General features: G+C 49.4%; 1 protein-coding gene across 5 annotated transcripts in view; it reads right to left on the bottom strand.

Annotated features, from left to right (window-relative positions):
• The window catches only part of LOC135233163 (uncharacterized), a 38,942-nt gene extending 21,446 nt beyond the window's left edge, over positions 1–17,496 (bottom strand). The window contains exon 1 of one of the 5 annotated variants that reach the window (XM_064296423.1): positions 17,120–17,496. The gene's annotated coding sequence lies outside the window, so the exon portion shown is untranslated. Of the gene's footprint in view, positions 1–266; positions 395–8,343; positions 8,519–17,119 lie in introns of those variants that run through there. The other 4 variants (XM_064296422.1, XM_064296425.1, XM_064296426.1 and 1 more) reach the window with 4 other exon arrangements.
• Between the last annotated feature and the right edge of the window lie 527 nt (positions 17,497–18,023).

Raw genomic sequence — 18,023 nt, 5'->3', positions numbered from 1 at the left:
CTCTCACACACACACAGACATGCACGCATACACACAAGCGCACACATGCATGCATGCACACACACACACACACACAGAGGAACAAACGCATGCACACACTTCACCAGCCTACTCTCTCTCTCTCTCTCTCTCTCTCGCTCTGTTTCCCCCTCAGCCAGTATACAATGAAAGCAGTTCACAGAGGCAGTTTTTCTCCCCCCCTTTCCCTCCCACTCTATCTTTTTCACTTTCAATCAGCCCCTCTCTCTCTTTCTCTCCTTGGGTACCTCTTTCTCTCTTGTTCTTTCTCTCTCTCTTTCTCTCTCGCTCTCTCGCTCTCTCACCGGCTGCAACTCCACTTTGCCCTTTCAGCTGATTTCCAACCAGCTGATAAATGCAAGCCTGCTCTGTCAGCACTGAACACACACAAGAAGGGTGGGGGTGTGGTGGTGTGGGGGGTGGGGGGTGAGAGCGGGCCCGAGGCGTCCGATTGGCCGGGGACGTGGGCTGGCCGCGGGGCTCTGCCCCCATTGGCCGGGGTGGGAGGGGGGTTGGGGAGGTTGCAGTCAGTCAAGCGGCGAAGTCTCCGCCCACCTGCTCTGCCTGTTCCGCAGGACGTCGGCGGCGGTAACGTGTGCGTTCCGCAGCAGAGGCGGGACAGGCACGCGGAGAATGGAGAGGCCAGCACATGCCCCCTGGTCCTTAATCTGGGGGTCCACCCCCTACCCGCCCCTCCCCTCCCCCCCCCCTACTCCGCACACTGAGCTCACTGGCACTTCATATTCCCGGATCCCAGAACTCCACACCCAGAGAGTCGGCGGCTCAGACGAGCGCTCGCAAAACTTCATCTGTATTCGCCCAGTGTGGGGAGGGGAGGGGAGAGGAGGTGGGGGAGGGGGGGAGAGGGGAGGGAGGGAGGGGACTGGTTTTCCTTTTTTTGCGCTGTTAAGCGTGAGGGCATTTCCTCCCATCTGTGTGCAAATGAGAGACAGGTGGGGTTTTTAAATCGGGGCCGGGTCGTCGTCGTTTTCGGTCGAGCAGTTTGAGCTCGGGGGGCAGAGGACGCGGCGAGACAGCTGAGCGTGCGTACGGACGCTTGCACCGTGCAGCTCGTAGCGTATGCAGAACTTTCCCTATCGTATGGTGACAGCCTCTGCTCGGTGCTTACGTATGATTTATGTAGTAGAGCTGAGAGAGAGAGAGGGAGAGGGAGAGGGAAAGAGACACAATACTGCAGCCAGCTCAGACCCTTGCACTTCTACAGCCAATCCTTTAAGCCAATAAAATCAATTACTTCCTATCCCTTTTGTACATGAAGCTTAATAGCACCATTATAGCAGTTCACACTGTTCATACAAGCAGACAATGGACAACTGCTGCTGTTATTACTTTCTCCAACATAGTATTATTACTGAGAAGCACATTAATTAAACACAGACCACCACAGATCTATGTGCTGTGCCTTTAAGGGCTGTCTCTTTCTTCCATATATGGCATTTTGTGGGTGCGGCCCAGCCCCCTTTAGTTCCGCCCCCTGATTATGTGAATCTAAATGCAGCTTGGAACACAGAGCAGGAAGGAACGGTATCTTCACTCCCCAGACACATGTACGCACAAGTACACTCACACACACACACACTTCTATAGAAATATCTGCACATTCTGTACTTACTCAACTACTGTTCCTACTTCCTTCTATGGTGAGCGTCCCACACACACGCACGCACACACACACACACACTGACACACGGAACTAATACAGCAACTCAAGAACACGAGCCCTGAACACAATCGTGTGAACAATGCCATGCAGACTAAACACGCGAGGGCCAGCCAGCTGGTGCACTTTGCAGTAAACACAAACAGAAATCTCCAGGAAAAAGAACAAGCCGAAACACCCAAAGAGAAAAACAAGCCCATCTGACTTCACAGAGCAATGACAGACCGGGGCCCTTTTTTTCCAGAACTTTCTCAGAATCTGGCCACAATAAAGTTCAACTCTGGAAGAAAGGAACTGAAAGCCGCTCGTTGTCCTCGTCCCCTTTCTGAAGACCGCCGCAAACGAGGATCGGCTTTGTGACCGTTTCTTGCCGGTCCGACCCCTATTAGGGAGGCCGGTCTAATACGATGCGAACGGATGCAATCGTAAGGAGACGCGGTCACGTTCGAGGCGATGCGACCGTGCGGCGAACGTGGGGGAGGGGATTAAAGGTGTGTACAGGCGCAGGATAAAATCCCTCCGTAAGCGGGCATATGGAGGGTGGGGTGTGGTGGGGTGGGGGTGGGTCAGCGGCCACGGGCGGTCAGCGTGGGCGACCCGGCGAGTTTTGGCGCTTAACCGGGCGGGGCTTTAACCGCGCCCTCCGCTTCCCCTCTTCCCCTTTTCCAAACCGCCACGCCGGGCATCGCGGCCCTGTTCAAAACTCGGACCGAGGCGCTCGACCGGACGCAGGCCCGGTTAACCCGGCCCGGCGCTCAGAACCGAACTCCGAACCCTCAGACTGCGTCGAGAACCGAACCCGCGTTTCGCTAGGGAACGGCCCTGACTCGTCACACACCTGACGGCGCCCTCCGTCCAGCGGAAAGAGAACTTCCCACAACCGCCTCCCACCTGCGTCCCTCTTCCCCCCCTCTCATCTTTCTGATAATTTCATTGGTTAATTTTCAACCAGATGACCGGTGTCAAGGAGATACTAAAAACACAACGGTGTGAAAAGTAAGTCGCTTCCCGAGGAAAAGTTTGGACCCGTCCTCTACCTCTCGGGTGCTCCGGTTTGGGGGGGGTAAAAACTTCTCACGCGTCCCCCTGCTGAAACACAGCCAGAGAAAACAGTGCCGCCAGCGCAGAGGAACAGAGAGAACCCCGCTTATCCGTTTGATCTGTCTGAAGCCCGCGACAGAGAGACGGAGAGAAGAGTAGAAAGGGACAGGGAGAGGGAAAAACAGAGAGTGTGAGAGGGGCTGGGAAAAATAAAAAGAGAGGGTATGAGAAAGGAAGAAGGGACAGGAGGAAAAGAGAGTGTGGGGGGTGGAAATAAAAGAGAGGGAAGAAAGAGAGGGAATGAGAAAGGGAAAGAAAAGGACAGGGAGAGAGGAAAAAGGGGAGACAGAGGTAGTGAGAAAGTGTGAGATGGGGAGAGAGAAAAACAGGGAGTATGAGAGGGGCTGGGAGAAGTAAAAATAGAGGGAATAGAGAGGGAATGAGAAAGGGAGAGAAAGAGACAGAGAGAGAAAAAGAGAGGGAAGAAAGAGAGAGGGAGTGATAAAAGGAGAGGGGGAGAGAGAAAGAAAGCAAGACATAGACAGAAGAACACAGAAAGGGCGAGAGGAAGGGACTAAGAGATAGATAAAGAGGAGGGAGCAGGAGAGAGAGTGAGGGAGGCAAAGCGTTAATTAAGGACACGTAGCGTTATCAAAACCGACGCGGGGACCTTGCGTGACCCCTTGTGTGAGGGGTTCTGTGGGCGGGGTTAGACTAGGGCGGCACTCTGATACAGAAAACAGCGGAAAACAAAATCGGCAAGTTTCACATCAAAGAGGATCGCTAAGCTCAAAACAGAAGAAAGCAGGGCTCTACCTTAGCGCAAGTTCAAACAGCAGCAGAAGGAAAAGTACGTTTCCGCCACAACAGCACAACAGCTCTCTCGCGTTCGCTGAACCGAGAAAGCACTTTGTAAAATGCACTCTTTGTGTGATTAACGCTTCGTCTTTTCATGGTTACCTGAGCTTTTTCCAAGGACTTTTTTTAAGCCTTTTTAACTCTTACCTGAAAGTCAGTTGAAAGTCACAGCTTAAGTTTAAATCATAACCTACGTGATTCCACCTGCTAACACCTGACCCCCTCCCCCCTCCCCCGCGCTCCCCCTAACACTCCCTCATCCAGCTCACGGGGTTAAAAAGACAGATAAATCCAGGATTTACAACATGGTTTATTTTCCCAGCTCAGCGATACTAAATTGCTTTCTTACATTAAAGTGATGCTGTAGGTTAATAAATAACTGAGTATATGGCAGCAAACATCACAGTTATTCAGGTAATACAATACAATGTTTGCAGTCAACCCCCCCCCCACCCCCCTCACACACACACACACAAACCCTACATAAATACATACACACGCATACACAAACACACAGACCATGTGCACGCATGCGCACACACACATGCGCACACACACGCGTAACACACACACACACACATGTGCACACACAGGCACGCACCTCAGTACACTGCAGTCATTGCCAAGAGCAAAGGCAAGTTGCTAAACTGTGCTCAATGCAGCCGGCGAGGCCACAGACCAGAACACAACCGAAACACTGCATCCTACCCACAGGGGAAGGATAGCCCCTCCAATCAGGAACAGGCCAGAAGGGACAGGGGCGGGGCAGGACAGGGCGGGGCGAGAAGCCACTGAACCCGTCAGGCCACTGCGCATCTTCCAGTCTCATCTCGGGTAACAGAACCAGACGCAAGAAGGAAGGTCAGGGGTCCAAAAAAATGAAGGCGGGCAGCGAAGCTGACGGACAAGAGCAGGCGGCCATTTTGCGTCCTTCTCCAACCGCCCGAATCTTCGAACGGCGCATCGCGTCCCCGCGAATCGGGTCGGACGGCACGACGATAGCGCCCCGCACCGCTTAGCGGGAAGACCGGAGCCACGGAAAGCAGCGCTCCACCGCGGTCGATCCGACCGCCGGACGCGCGGGAGCGACAGGCCGAGGGCTGAAGAGACACACGGAACTAATACAGCAACTCAAGAACACGAGCCCTGAACACAATCGTGTGAACAATGCCATGCAGACTAAACATGCGAGGGCCAGCCAGCTGGTGCACTTTGCAGTAAACACAAACAGAAATCTCCAGGAACAAGAACAATCCGAAACAGCCAAAGACAGAAAAACAAGCCCATCTGACTTCACAGAGCAATGACAGACCGGGGCCCTTTTTTTCCAGAACTTTCTCAGAATCTGGCCACAATAAAGTTCAACTGTGGAAGAAAGGAACTGAAAGCCGCTCGTTGTCCTCGTCCCCTTTCTGAAGACCGCCGCAAACGCTGACCGGCTTTGTGACCGTTTATGGCCGGTCCGACCCCTATTAGGGAGGCCGGCCTGATACGATGCGAACGGGTGCAATCGTTAGGAGACGCGGTCACGTTCGAGGCGATGCGTCCGTGCGGCGAACGTGGGGGAGGGGATTAAAGGTGCGTACAGGCGCAGGATAAAATCCCTCCGTAATCGGGCATATGGAGGGTGGCGTGTGGTGGGGTGGGGGTGGGTCAGCGGCCACGGGCGGTCAGCGTGGGCGACCCGGCGAGTTTTGGCGCATAACCGGGCGGGGCTTTAACTGCACCTTCCGCTTCCCCTCTTCCCCTTTTCCAAACCGCCACGCCGGGGCTTCGCGGCCCTGTTCAAAACTCGGACCGAGGCGCTCGACCGGACGCAGGCCCGGTGAACCCGGCCCGGCGCTCAGAACCGAACTCCGAACTCTCAGACTGCGTCGAGAACCGAACCCGCGTTTCGCTAGGGAACGGCCCTGACTCGTCACACGCCGACGGCGCCCTCCGTTCTGCGGAAAGAGAACTTCCCACAACCGCCTCCCAGGAAAACGCCACCTGCATCCCTCTCCCCCCCCCCCTCCCCCTCTCATCTTTCTGATATTTTCATTGGTTAATTTTCAACCAGGTGACCGGTGTCAAGGAGATCTTAACTCCGGTTTGGGGGGGGGTAAAAACTTCTCACGCGTCCCCCGCTGAAACACAGCCAGAGAAAACAGTGCCGCCAGCGCAGAGGAACAGAGAGAACCCCGCTTATCCGTTTGATCAGTCTGAAGCCCCCCGACAGAGAGACGGAGAGAAGAGGAGAAAGGGACAGGGAGAGAGGAAAAACAGAGAGTGTGAGAGAGGGGAGAAAGAGAGGGAATGAGAAAGTGTGAGTGTGAGAGAGGGAAGAAAGAGAGGGAATGAGAAAGGGAAAGAAAGGGACAGGGAGAGAGGAAAAAGGGGAGACAGAGGGAGTGAGAAAGTGTGAGATGGGGAGAGAGAAAAACAGGGAGTATGAGAGGGGCTGGGAGAAATAAAAATAGAGGGAATAGAGAGGGAATGAGAAAGGGAGAGAAAGGGACAGAGAGAGAAAAAGAGAGGGAAGAAAGAGAGAGGGAGTGAGAAAAGGAGAGGGGGAGAGAGAAAGAAAGCGAGACACAGACAGAAGAACACAGAAATGGCTAGAGGAAGGGCCTAAGAGATAGATAAAGAGGAGAGAGCAGGAGAGAGAGTGAGGGAGGCAAAGCATTAGTTAAGGACACGTAGCGTTATCAAAACCGACGCGGGGACCTTGCGTGACCCCTCCGAGGGGTTCTGTGGGCGGGGTTAGACTAGGGCGGCACTCTGATACACAAAACAGCGGAAAAAAAAAATCGGCAAGTTTCACATCAAAGAGGATCGCTAAGCTCAAAACAGAAGAAAGCAGGGCTCTGCTACATTAGCGCAAGTTCAAACAGCAGCAGAAGGAAAAGTACATTTCCGCCACAACAGCACAACAGCTCTCTCACGTTCGCTGAACCGAGAAAGCACTCTGTAAAATGCACTCGTTGTGTGATTAACGCTTCGTCTTTTCATGGTTACCTGAGCTTTTTCAAGGACTTTTTTTAAGCCTTTTTAACTCTTACCTGAAAGTCAGTTGAAAGTCACAGCTTAAGTTTAAATCATAACCTACGTGATTCCACCTGCTAACACCTGACCCCCTCCCCCCTCCCCCGCGCTCCCCCTAACACTCCCTCATCCAGCTCACGGGGTTAAAAAGACAGATAAATCCAGGATTTACAACACGGTTTATTTTCCCAGCTCAACGATACTAAATTGCTTTCTTACATTAAAGTGATGCTGTAGGTTAATAAATAACTGAGTATATGGCAGTAAACATCACAGTTATTCAGGTAATACAATACAATGTTTGCAGTCAACCCCCCCCACACACACACACACAAACCCTACATAAATACATACACACACATACGCAAACACAGAGACCATGTACACGCATGCACACACACACATGCACACACACAAGCGTAACACACACACGCACGCGCACACACACGCACGCACGCACCTCCGCCAGTACACTGCAGTCATTGCCAAGAGCAAAGGCAAGTTGGTAAACTGTGCTCAATGCAGCCGGCGAGGCCACAGACCAGAACGCAACCGAAACACTGCATCCTACCCACAGGGGAAGGATAGCCCCTCCAATCAGGGTCAGGACAGAAGGGACAGGGGCGGGGCGGGGCAGGACAGGGCGGGGCGAGAAGCCACTGAACCCGTCAGGCCAACCCCGCATCTTCCAGTCTCATCTCGGGTAACAGAACCAGACGCAAGAAGGAAGGTCAGGGGTCCAAAAAAATGAAGGCGGGCAGCGAAGCTGACGGACAAGAGCAGGCGGCCATTTTACGTCCTTCTCCAACCGCCCGAATCTTCGAACGGCGCATCGCGTCCCCGCGAATCGGTCGGACGGCACGACGATAGCGCCCCGCGCCGCTTAGCGGGAAGACCAGAGCCACGGAAGCAGCGCTCCGCCGCGGTCGATCCGACCGTCGGCCGCGCGGGAGCGACAGGCCGAGGGCAGAAGAGACGCGGTCGACTCCCGACCCGAGAAACGCGGTCAGGAGGAGAGCCGCGGTCGGCTGCAGAGAACGGCCCTTCTTCCAGCGCTCTCGCCGCGAGCGACCGCGACTGTGACCGCGACCGCGTTTACGGACACCCGCTGGACCGCGCCGCCTCACAGGACCGCAGAGCACCCCCCGTCGGTCCAGCGAAAGTGTGGGAACGTGAACCAAAGCTCTCCCGAACTGGGCAATGAAAACATTCCCGAAATAAATTAATAAATAAACACGCCAGACCGCGCGGCTGCGCACACTGGGTAGAATGGCGCATTGCAGCGTGAATTGAAGGCCGGTTTCCACCGTCGACGTCTTCAAACGTCGAAAAAAGTTATCTCCCGGGCTCGGCTCGTCTACTGCGGAGAGAGCGAGGCCGCGGCCGGAAGATCAGACGGCCAGCGCCTCGCCAGCGCTCTCCTCTTCATCAGCGACTTCAAACGCGCGCGCTATATCCTCCAAGCCCGGGCCGCTTCCCTCCGCCCGGCTAACCGAACTAGCAGACGCTTCCAAAGGTCTGGCGCCTGCGCTCCGACAATTAAAAATAAGCGCACGGCAAAACAAAGAAGTTTGGCTCTGAAATCACGATTCATGAGTTATGAAATTACTCAAGTATGACATGAAGCGTAACTGCAGAGGAAGGCACCGGTTAAAAAGTGCCCATTTTCCTTTTTTTTTTAAAAAAAATTGAAAATAACACAGTGCACTAGTAACACTCACCAGTTTGACTGTGCTGCAGTGGAGGGGTAAGGTGAATAACTGTTGATTTACACCGATTGGCTGAGGGAGCAAACTGCCAGCGAGGTCCTTTCTGCTTGTGTGTGACTGGTGTTGGTCTGCACACTGCAGTTCTGGCTCTAATGCCATGCCAGGGACCGGAATGTTCCGGGGAGAACATGAGCTGGGTTCATCGTGACTGGCAGTCCGGTCAGCCACAGGAAGCAGCCTCCCCCCCCGCCCCCCCCCGACCCCCCGTTCTCCGCATTCCTTTCTCCTCATCGCAAGTGTGTGTGTGCGTGTGTACGCGTGTGTGTGAGAGAGAGAGAGTGTGTGTGTGTGTGTGTGTGTGTGAGTGAGAGCGTGAGCGTGTGTGTGTATGGTATGCCCAGTTTTTGCAACCTTGAAATACAAAGCAATGCCCAAAAAATACTAAATGGGAGGTCACTGTGACACAGACAAAAACCTTTTTTTCTCATCAACACCACGTTCTTTCCGCATTTTCAAAATTCTTAACCCTAGTACAGTTGTGGGGTAGGGCATTCTTTTTGCATGTGTCTATGTGTATGTGTGTGTGTGTGTGTGTGTTTGCACAACCTTTAAAATGATCTATGTGCACTGCACACTTGGGTAAACTACTTGAAAGCTTGTTCTTGTTCCTCCTTTCCGTTCTGTCAAAAAAAAGGAACGAATTCGCTAGCGTGAAATGACAGAGCTTTTAACGTGCACTGGCCCAGAGACAGCCGTGCCGGGTCAGCTCGCGGTTCTGAAATTACACAGCCGTGACCGAAGCACGCTTTACTGCAACACGACAAAGCCCTCCACAGAAAACTAAAACCCGCGTAAGCGACGCCTTCCGTTCGAAAACCCCGGCGCACGGGGGAGCCTCGCTGACACAGAGGCCGGCCTGACTTTCGTCGAAGGACTTTCGCCGGTGAGCGGTAATGAAGGGGCGGGGCCTATCTTCAGCGGCTATACCGCGCGTCTCCCTACGGCTACTCGCTGGATGAGAAACGTCATCGCGTCGTCGGTCGGGCGGCCTGAAAAAGCGAAGGGCCGGTTTTCCACCGCGTGGCGTACGCGTCGCGCGACGTCGCGCGCTATCGCTACCGCGGATCTCGGCGGGGACAGGCACCCCAGCCACGGCCCCCCAGCACGGTCCGCACGGTGCGGTCCACGCCTCGACCCTGCGGCAGCTCCCAAAATTCCTCTTCGCAAAAAAAAAAAAAAAACCCAATCTTTTACGGCGCAGTCCGAATTATTTAGGTTCGTAAACGCGGCTTCCGACCGGTGTAGCAAGTGGGCCCGGTTGAGCTATATTAATCTATCGAGCGGATAAAAAAAAAAAAGGAAATAAAACAGAAAGAAAAACAGAACGGTATCGCCGTCGTTATGATTTTAATTGGGCCGCTTAGCGGAGCCGGCTCTCGACGCGGGGCGATCGATAGCGCACGGCGAGCGGAGCGGCTTCATCGGTCAGCCTCGCCGGTGACGGGCGGCGCGCCCGTAAATCACACCGCTGGCTGAGGGCCCGCCGTCCCGAGCGCGGGGAGACGCCGAGGAGAGGGGTGGGGGACGGCGGACGTTAGCGAGCGCCCGTCGTAAATCTCTTCGGCATGTCGCCGCGCAGGCTCGGAGAGGCTTGCGGGTCCGCACGTTGCGTCCCATCTCACGTTGGCTTGCGTGTAATCTTTCGTTGTGTAATCGGCACTGCTGATGTTTTAATGATGAAAAAAGAGGGGGAAGGGGAGATCTCTAGTATCTGAGAGCGATGTAAAGATGGCCAACAGATCACTGTTTAAATATGAGCCGGAAGAGCTTACCTGTGACCTGGCAGATGGAGATAAGGATGGTGTGTGTGTGTGTGTGTGTGCGCGTGCGTGCGTGCGTGCGTCTGTGTATGAGTGCGCATGTGTGTGTGTGCATGTGCGTGTGTCTATATGTATGTGCACGCGTGCATGCATGGACGTGTGTGTGTGAGTGTGCGCATTTGTGTGTGCGTGTCTGTATGTATGTGTGTGCATGCGTACATGCATATACTGTATGTGTGTGTGCATGCGTATATGCGTGTGTGTGTGATACCCCAGGCTGCAGGTTGTGAATAACACACCAAGGATAAGCCATACCACCCAGTTATCACATTCAAGAGCAGGTTAAATGGGATTCAATACCCTCAATATTTTATGTCAAAGCTCATTCATACCACACCTATAATTAGATGTCCTCACACAGAGTTTTTAAGAAATAGATTTGCAGTGGGGCTCTAACTATGTTATTCATACCTAAGTGCACCACAACTTGTGTTTTTTATAAAAGCAGAAACAGCAGCCCCTAATTTAAGGAACATGTATTTTTAAATGTATTACAGCCATATATACTACCGCAAGAGGACACCTAGTCTACAAACACCATATAAATGGTGACTATTATTTATAATTATAGCTAGGCCGGAAGCAGGGGGCTTGCCTGTTCTTCCTGGCAGGAGGAGGGCTTGCTTTGAGCAGAGTGAGCACTGGCTGAGCTTTGGGGACAAACAACGAGGGCAGGCCTTATCCAGCCACAATACTGAAAGCACTGATGTTTCAGGTAGACTAAGGACAAAGTAAGAGCACTAGCTTGAATGTGTTTATAATAAAATACAACAGAAAAGCACTGTGTGTGTACTGCAATGTTGTGAGTACAATGAAAAGATTAACTGAGTCTTCTTTGGCTTACCAGGCTCTTTGTAATTACTAAGCTCACCAGTGCTCTTTTTCTTCTTAATGACATTCAGAAATATCAGTTGATATTGGTTAGCCTAAGGTTTGGCCAATGTCTCTGTTTTTTTCTTATTTCTCAGCCTCATAATGGCTTCTTTGACTTTCTTTCATTTGTACAATTCTGGTCCTGTTGACCAACACCAATAACAGACTCCAAAGGCAATCAAAAGGCTAGAATCAAAACTAGATTCTGAAAGCTCTCTCATACCTGCACTTATGAAGCAATTGAACACACCTGACTCATTAGAAACAACTCTGGGAAGTCATTTGTACCAAACACTATGGTGCCTTCAAATGGGGGGACTATGTATGAAAAGTGCTGTAATTTCTACAGGGTGAAACGTATAATAATACCTCTTAATAAAAGCTCAGAATCTATACTTTAACCAAAAGTGAAACATTTGATTACAAATCTAATATTGCAGAGTACAGAGCCAAATAAAGAAAAAAATATGACTTTGTCCCAGACTTTATGGAGCTCACTGTATATGCTTGCAGTTGCAAGTGTCAAGATAGGCCATAGGTCCACTGGCTGACAGTCTGAAATCAAGACTAATAATGTTTTGCTCGTTATCCGTAAGGGGATTTAAATTTAGAGCCGTTTTCTAATTAGGGCTGGGACTGAAAAAACCTTGGAGTGCAATTAAAGAGCAAACACAACTGCCGTGAAAAATCCATCCATCACCCCCGATGCCCGCGGCTCCTGATCACCCGCGGTCTGAATCAGGCATCTGAGGGGCGGGGCAGTAATCACCTGTTTACGCTGCGGTATTGACTAACTAAGCCGTGCAATTATTTCCATATCCATAACTGGAAAGATTCGACAAACTTAAACAAGCCCGTCACAATCCCATAATCTCCCAACCCTCTTGGAAATGGAATGGGCCTATATTGTAGTATATTACAAACTTTTTGGAAAATATAGCGGAAAACATATTTTATTACTGAAAACTGAAAAACTCCTTATATGGAGTTCTAATGTGATATAAATTATTGACTTGACTTTGAATTGATTGTGATGTCATTTTCAAAGTAACTGAACACTCAAAATTGCTTACAATCATCAACTGCCTTCAAAGAACAACAGTGTTGATCAGGTTTTAATCCTTCATGTGGGCAACGATGTTGAAAACTACAGCAATTTTAAGCCACAACCACTGCAGAAATAGCTACAGACTGAAGAGCAAGGATTCCTGAAACTAACATCATTACCCATAAAACAACAAAGTGCTAAAGTTGCCATGTAATAATAAATGATGAAACTACACATGTTAATTCACGTTAATTAATTTTTGAAGTATTTTATCCCACCCACCCCCTACCCTTGAATACTTCTGCCCATCCCTAGTGGACAGAAATTTGGTGTGGTACTGAAAATACAAAGCAAGACACTAAAAATACAAAATGGGTGTGTGTTTTCAAGATTCTTAACCCTAGTACATTGAAATCAACAATTTACTCTGCTTTGAAGTGAATCTGGTAATAACTACACTGACCACCATAATAGGTTTAATTTTCTGAAAATTAAAATATGTCTTTCGGAGCTGTATTTAATGACTTCAGCGCACAACTGAAATAAATGGCTTTCCTGTTTGAACGCTAAATGAGATATGAGGTGTCTAAAAGTAGAGAGGGTTGGACAGAAACATTTTCGATTTGGGTATTTTCAGTGGATATGTTGAGGATACTGAAAAAATGTCACTGGTGTTATCCTTTAAGCACTTACAACTACCCAGGGTGCTTCAGTCTGGTGCTGGTGGGACAGAATCAACAGTGGCCTGAGTCAAGTCTGCTTCCCCAGTAACCTGTGTGTGTGTAAAAAACACTGGCCCATTGATGTAAAGAATATGAATTCCAATCAGACAATAAAAAGTTAATTTTCACTCTGTCTTTTGTTACTGAACCAAATGTTTCTCAGTAGGCAAACGGGTCAAAGGACACCGGTGATGTCAGGTTTGGCAAGTGCACTGTTCTGACATTTATGTTTATACAGGCGAGATCCTCTTCTCTGTGCTTTCGGTTTCTCAGCCTAAGAGACAGGCCTGTTACCCTGCACACACAAATAACAAGCCCCGTCTCTTCACGAATTCATTAAAGGTCCGCCTTAGTCATTTGCTTTGTTCCACAGAAATACAATGAGGAACGAGATGCGTTTATGTCAAGTCATTCATTTCTCAAGTTTCTGCACTGAATACACCACAATCGCACGCACAGGCAGACACACAGACAAACACATACACACACACACACACACACACATACACACACACACACACAAACACAGACACAGGCAGACACACACAAGAACAAACATGCACACAGGCACACACACACAGGCAGACACACACAGGTACAAACACACACACAGGTTGAATGCAACCCACTAGCAGCAGGATCAGATAGGAAAGGCTGTGCCACACTTCCTCGAGCGCAGCTTGGAGGGAGGACAGATGATCCACAAATACCATGTAAAGTTTCTGCACTGAATACATGCACAGTCGCATGCACACACACACACACAGGTACAAACACACACACACAGGTGCGCGCGCGCACACACACACACACACACACAGGCAGACACACACAGGCACAAGCACACACACACACAGGCTGAATTTGACCCTCCAGCAGCAGGATGAGATCCTACTCAGAAAGACTGTGACACACTTCCTCGAGCACAGCTCGGAGGGAGGACAGGATGGATTCTGAAACCTGGCCACTCCCCAAACCCCACGGCACGCGAAAGACTCGTTTTGGCCAGATGGGGCACGTCAGGACTGCCGGAGGGCAGCACGGAGAGGCCAGGGCGGCCGGAGGACTGCACTGCTGCAGGCCAAGGACAGGGCGCTATTTAAAGACACAGAAGAGCAGGTTGTATTTACTCACCACTGATGGCTGAGATCATGCCATGCTGGCAGCTGAACGAAACCCACAATTACTAAAAACAAAACGATCTCTGACTAATGCGACGCTTTCAGAAGGCACAGAGGGCGGAGAGCACACACACACATACACACACACAAACCCACACACACACACACACACACAGACACACACACACCTACAGACGAACACAGGTGTGCACGTGCGCATACACACACGCACACACACACAATCAAAATTTCTGAAAGTATGCCCACATACATGCACTGAGCTAATCAGCTAATTTCTGGATGAAAACCTAACAGCTTGCAGTTGACAGCAACCACAGTTTGAGCAATTTGCAGGTGCTTTTGAGTACTCTGGAAGAGGCTTATCTCATTCCTTTGAACATGTAAGCCAGGCAACAGGGGAAACAGCTTCTGACAAATTACCCACTTCGCCCAATCAAGGGAACCCAAAAAAATCCCATCCAGAAACCAATTCCCATCAAAACAATCAGTGCAAAATACAGTTTGAGGTGATAAGCAGCTGTCCTTCTCCACATAGTCAATTTGACACATTTGCTTCCCTGATCCCTGGAATACCAGCCACAAACATCCAGCATAGCTATAGCCCATAATGACTAGGAAGGCCAGAATCAGGAATAATAGAATAGGGTGACATCACTTTACTGATAGGAAGAGCTCCACCAATCATGGAGTACTGTGGTGACATGCAATAGAACAAGAATGATGGTGATTGGTGGATATGTTCTGGCTGCTCTTCTGGGCTCTCTGTGGGTATTAGGTCATACACACCAATACCATCTGTACTGTTGTGCTGGTTGTTACCAATGTACTCTCTGACTGGTGGAGGCCCTCTCTGTTCTCACAACTGTCTTATCCCTGGTAAGAGCCTACATCTGAAGGCAGAGCATGTGTGGTTGCTGCCATACAGTGCAACCAAGCTCCCTTGTAAGACTGCGGAAGTGGCCTCAAAGACACTAGAGACGAATTCCCTTCAGATGAATACAGTATTGACCTACAGCACTGACCCACTGATGCTTAACTAAAGCCCACTGAACTCAAGGCAAGAGCATTACACCCACCAAGGTCAAAAGTTGCAATGAAGCAACCATTCTCGAGTTATGAGATACTTTATTCGCCTGTGAACTGTAACAGAATCACAGACAGATCTGACTGACATTTTTCCCCACACGCATGCAATTTTCAGCTTGTGAAATAGCTCACCTTGTGACATAGTACAGGAAGAGAACCCCTGGCGTGTTCGAGCCCAGGTCTGACACAGTGCTGGGTACTCCCTATGCAAAACGACGAGCCTGCATAGGCTGAACAGCCTGTTCTCGACATCAGGCATTCTTACGTTACTATGCTATGCCCTGCCAGTAATGCTAAACTGGATAAACTGAACTTAATTACCTCCAGGGCAGAGAAAGTATCTAAATGAATATTTCCAGTGTCATCCCCCTTCATTAAAAAAAAAAACAGCCAGGAATAAATGCAAATGAAGCGCACAGGTCTAAACCAGATACTATACCAGTGAGGAGAAATAATGTATCCATGTTCACTTGGCTATGGAAACTGGTAGCAGGCCACGCCTCCAAGTACAATGTACACGTTTCATACTTAATATCACCTCTGACTACGTAAATGGAGGGTCAGAGCCCAAATGGACATCAATATAACAGACATGGAACCCACAAGCTGTCTTTAGTAGCCATTTTCAGATATTAGCCTCCATTTGACATTGGAAGCATCTGGAGACACTGACTGCTGACCATACAGGCCTGTGCAACAGTACCAGCTCCGAACACCATCACTCACTGAAAACAATACAAATTAAGGGGGTGCAGTCGGCAACATATGACAATAGTGAGAGAGGGTTTGTCAACATGAAAACAAGTCACATATAGCATCTAACCAGCAGAATTTGATGAGCTCAGCATAATTTTATGGTGCAAAGGCAAGGCTAAACAGACCCCCCCCCCCAGGAGAAATGGCAGAGCTTGGTTTTCAAAGCGTAGCTGCCACAGAATTTATATGCTGGTGCTGTGACAATCTAAACTGTAAGTGAGGGGAGTGGGTGTGCATCACTGTGTGTGTGTGTGTGTGTGTGTGTGTGCGGGTGTGTGAGCGTGTGTTTAGAAGGGGTGGGGAGAGAGCACTGCAAAGCAACCAAATGCTGAGAATATGCTGCTGATAATCTCCTTTACTGGACAATGAGGCTTTAATAATTTAGACAGCATACCCTCCATCCATCAATTTTTCCTTCATAAAACCTATATGTATGAATAAGTGAGTGATTAACACATTATTGTACTCATTCTTATTGTACTGAATTGCATTTTAGAGAACAATAACTTCAGGGTAGGTGTGGACAAGTGGCTAAGCCACGGTTGCTCCCTACCCAAGAGCACAACCATGCACTGCACAGGACTAGTTAAGTGTGCATTACAAAGCACGTATTTACAAAGCCTGCATCACACGCGTCCATGTGCCCTAATCAAACGCCCCAGACCATCAAAAATTGTGCTGCACTGTTCAGTTCAAATGGAAAATAAGGGACAAAGAGAACTGTCACAAAGCCAAGAAAACAATGATAATGTCAGAAAATTCATTTCAGCGTGGAGGAAGTAGGGATCCAAGACAAAGCACAGAAACGCCCCCTGCCAAGAGCTTACACGCTTCGGTGCACGATACTGTAATAATACCGTATAGCTAACCTCTACTGTCACGTTTAAACATGCCAAATGTTGTAAAAAGGTAGAACAGCTATATAGTGTGTTTTATCCCAAAAGATAGAAGCTTGTTGTGCAAAATGAAGCGACAGGAGTTAATTGCAAGGGGCTTCCTCGGAATTCACATTGTGTTAGAGGCTTTTCATTAAAATATGATACGATCAGACTAAAGTGACGTGATCGGATTAAATAGTGGATCTAGCTAACAGGCTATATGAGCTAGCTACGACCAGCCCACTGCAATGTTGCTGGCTCGATAGCAAGCTAATGTTAGTTAACTAACAGAACAGAATCCGAAAAGTGAAAACGTTAGCAAGATCTAATAAACGACAGTTATGCTAATTAGGCTAGCCAACATAAATGCGTTTCGCTAGGGTTTATCCAGCGACCTACTCACCCGCTACGAGGTAGACATCAAGTAATCAATCTGGCAACGACAGGGTTAAGCAAGCATTTCCTTCGTGTCCACAGAGTTGTTTCTTCAAGCTGGACCTGGCTAATCGATTTGCACGGCAATTATATTTAAATTCAGCGACCTAACGTATGTTTCCTTGTTCATGTACGTTAAGTTAACAAGATAGAATAACAATTCAAAGGACGCTGAACGCAGTTAAGTTCCGTAGCTCAGCCTCGGTCGCTTTTTCTCCGATCTGTCTCCTCTTTCCTTCTCCAGTCGCTTCTTTTCTGTCTACTCCCTCTGAGATTTTCTGTGTTCAGCTGTTTCCTCTGCGCCCTCACCCATAAAATTGGCCTGTGCCTTTAAAAACGAAGCTTCCGGGGTCTGGTTGAAAATAAGTAGGCGGAACCCAGAAGAAACATTGTCCGCCTTTCATTTAACCGATTTGTTGATAAAGACCTGAGTTGTCCAATAGGAGACAAAATGAAGTGCACGTTTTGAATATATTTGCATCAAACAAATATATTCGTAGTCATCGGACGATTATTGGATACCATCTTGCTGATGCGTGCCTTCAAGACACGCCCAGTACACGTGCTATTTGTCCCATTCCGATCGCTCGAGCGGAGCTCGCCATAAGAGGCAGTAAACATTGTGGAGACGCCAGAGAAGTATTTCACGAAGCAGGATTACTGAGCTTGCTAGATAACTGCGCTGAGTAAAACCCGGAACAGCTGTTTTTACTTCAGTCCATGTTCTAGATTTCGTTGGGAGAGTTCCAGGTTTTCCTCAGTGCAGTAATCCTGCTTCGTGAAATACCTCCCAGATCACTATAATAAGTAAGTAACCCAGCATAAACTATAATAAGTAACACCACAAAATTAATCTCTTAAATCCAATTCCC

The sequence above is a fragment of the Anguilla rostrata genome, chromosome 10, assembly GCF_018555375.3.
Source record: "Anguilla rostrata isolate EN2019 chromosome 10, ASM1855537v3, whole genome shotgun sequence".
NCBI classification, from domain to species: domain Eukaryota; kingdom Metazoa; phylum Chordata; class Actinopteri; order Anguilliformes; family Anguillidae; genus Anguilla; species Anguilla rostrata.
Note: the sequence above shows the minus strand (reverse complement) of the source record. Positions and strands in the feature narration are given on the sequence as shown.